Source organism: Giraffa tippelskirchi, chromosome 5 (genome assembly GCF_054371585.1).
Source record: "Giraffa tippelskirchi isolate mGirTip1 chromosome 5, T2T-mGirTip1v1.2.pri, whole genome shotgun sequence".
Lineage (NCBI taxonomy): Eukaryota > Metazoa > Chordata > Mammalia > Artiodactyla > Giraffidae > Giraffa > Giraffa tippelskirchi.
Genome location: NC_137279.1, coordinates 24,473,667 through 24,476,905, shown reverse-complemented (window position 1 = coordinate 24,476,905; position 3,239 = coordinate 24,473,667). Strand labels below are relative to the sequence as shown.

Genomic DNA, 3,239 nt, shown 5'->3' with positions numbered 1-3,239 from the left:
TTCTGTATTTTGTATTGTATGTTTTCTCTAACATGTAACCAATCAGAATCCTGTCAATATAGTCAGCCAATTGATTGACAAAAAAAAAAAAAAGACAAATGATTGCCTTAGTGTCCTCAAATAATGTTAGAGAGTTAAGAATATTAATAATTTGGATTCTGTAGGGGAATTGGTCATTATTTGGGCCACCTGCACTGCTTGCCTGTATTTAGAGAATTCCTCATTGTGTAAACCCTGGTGGTAAGCAAAGATATCTCCCATAGTGGAAGTGGAAGATGTCAGATAATCTTTCTCTGCCTTCCTTGCAGCTAGGGTAAAGGCATATGACCTATGACCCAGGCTCTTCAGTCAGATATCTCTGCAGGACTTTTGACTCAAACCTGAAGATACAAGCAACAGTCTCTCTCTCTTAATCTACTGGCAGGAAAGATTATGGCAATCTACCGTTTCCAGTGTAGAGATAGCCAAAAGGCAGACTGTGTGGTCTAGCCTGATGTCCCTGGCACTGGCTGGGGTCGGGAGGTGCAGGGGGACCCTCTTCTCACAGCTTGCATAGCTCTTACCCAGTCTTAGCATGGAAAGCTCTGAATCTCTGGAAATCATTCAACCCCAAGAAAACCAGGATGGTTGGTTATTCTAGCCAACTCCTTCATCAGATCAGTTCTGTGGGTGGTTTATCCCTACTGCTTGACTTCAAGTTTAGTTTTTCAAGCCTTCCTAGCAATTCTGTGAGGCACTCAATATCATTTTTAAAAATTATGGGAGTATAACCCAATATCCTTTTAATCCACTATTGATCTGCTTAAATCAGTGAGAATTGGTTTCTAACTACTGCTACTGAGAACCTTGGCTAAAACAGACACTTTTGTGTGTAGTTTGGCAACCTGCATTTCATGATGACCTATGAATCACATTGCTTTGATATAGCTTATATGGGCTTCCCTGGGTGGCTCAGGTGGTAAAGAATCTGCCTGTGATGCAAGATACCCAGGTTTGATCCCTGGGTCAGGAAGATCTCCTGGAGAAGGAATTGGCAGTCGGCTCCAGTATGCTTGCCTGGAAAATCCCATGGGCAGAGGAGCCTGGTGGGCTACAGTCCATGGGGTCATAAAGAGTCCGACTTGACTGAGCAACTAACACAACACAACAACGTAGGGTTATTACAGATGCTGTTTCATGTTAACATTTTGAAAGATGCTGCAAAAGCATCGGTATGATGGTTCTTACTGTATTTTTGAAATCTTGAGATATTTCTGATGGTTGAGGACTATTGTGAACCATTTTTCCTTGGTGATGAGATAAACACTGACAGTAGTAAAGTTGCTGACAGAAAATATTTGAATTTCCCCACTCCATCTCATCCTATATCCCCAAATTTATGAAAGTGTAATTCTCCAGATGAAGAATTTTTTAAGCCAGAAAAATAGAATAAAATGATGACCTAAAAAAATCTTTGCTGAATTAATCATTTCTGGAGCATGTATAAAAGTTCTTCATTATTTTTCCTGATAGTTAGACATTCCTCCTGAAAGTTAGACTCTTGAACACATGCAGTTCTCATTCAGCTTCATCTTCTGGACATCCTCACACTCCTGCATTCTGATTTTTCATCCTTTGGAGATAAAACCTTGAGGGAAAATACTCCTGTTCATGAAGTAGTCATTACAATGTTATTACAGTGCTTATTTTGGCAGCATTTACACTAAAATTGGAATGATACAGAGAAGATTAGAATGGCCCCTGTGTGAGGAAGCAAATTTGTGAAGCATTCCACATTTTTTAGACTTATCACAGTGACCATTTCAATGAATATAATTACTATGATGTACACCTGAAACAAATATGATATTGTATATTGATTATGCTTCAATTATTAAATAGTACATCTTTATTTAAAAAAAGTAGAAAATATCAGAAGACAGAATAGGTATCCATAATTCTGTCACTGCTAACATTTTGGGCTTTTTGGGGGGTAAGCATTCATGTCTATAGTTATAAATTTTAAAAAATTTGAGGTCAAGCTATACATACTATTTCAGAACCTACTTTATTATTAGTATTATGAATTTCTTCCCAGGTGTATGCATATAGGTATAATTTTAAATGACTGCACACTTAATGGATAAAAATATCATCATATTCATTAATTAACTCTTGGATATTTTCAGCTTTGTAAACAATACTATTAAAATTTTATATCTAGCCTTAAACATTCATGCTAAGTTGCTTCAGTCGTGTCTGACTCTGCAACCCTATGGACTGTATCCCTTCTGTTTATTTCCCCAAAATAAATACTAGAAGTAGAATTCTACATTAGATGCTCGGCTCATTTTTGAGATTTTTCTTATATTTTGCTTCCCAGAAAAGTCATACTTTTTATGCTCCCACTAGCCACCTGTGAGACTCTACAGTTCTACCCTCAACAACCTTGAACACTTTGTTTTTTTAAATTTTTATTAATTTGATAAAGACATTATCTCATTGTTATTGGTTACTAGTGAGGCTAAATATTTTTATGTATTTTTTTGACCTTGTTTTCCTTCTTTTTAAAATTATCTGCTCCTAAAAACATGATCTGAAAGGATACATGTGCCCAATACTGTGGCACTGTTTACAACAGCCAAGACATGGAAGCAACCTAAATGTCCATCAACAGAGGAATGGAGAAAGAAAACGTGGTACATATATCCAATGGATATTGCTCAGTCATTAAAAAGAATGAAATAATGCCATTTGCAGAAACATGGATGGACCTAGAGTTTGTCATGCTGAGTGGAGTAAGTCAGACAGAGAAGGAGAAATATTGTATGACATCACTTACCTGTGGAATCTAGAAAGAACTTATACAAATGAACTTACACAGACTCACAGACTTGGAGAACAGACTTGTGATTGCTGAGGGGAAGGTTGTCGGGAAGGATAGTTAAGGAGTTTGGTATGGACATGTATACACTGCTATGTTTAAAATGGGTAACCAGGAAGAACCTACTGTACAGCACAGGGAACTCTACTGAATATTATGTGATGGCCTGGATGGGAGGGGAATTTGGGGGAGAATAGATACATGTAAAAGTAAGGTTGAGGCCCTTTGCTTTCCTCCTGAAACTATCACAATGTTGCTAATCGGTTATACTCCAATAAAAAATAAAAACTTAAAAAAAAGTGTTTGCTTCTGTCAAGGTACCTGTTTTCTTTAACATGAATGTATGAGATTAACCACTTCACTATGTCATGAAATG

General features: G+C 37.0%; 1 non-coding gene across 1 annotated transcript; it reads left to right on the top strand.

Moving 5' to 3' along the window:
- The first annotated feature begins 1,678 nt into the window (after window positions 1-1,678).
- Window positions 1,679-1,780, top strand: LOC145508058 (U6 spliceosomal RNA). Its single transcript, XR_014055326.1, has one exon. It is a non-coding gene; the product is annotated as a U6 spliceosomal RNA (small nuclear RNA).
- Window positions 1,781-3,239: the final 1,459 nt, after the last annotated feature.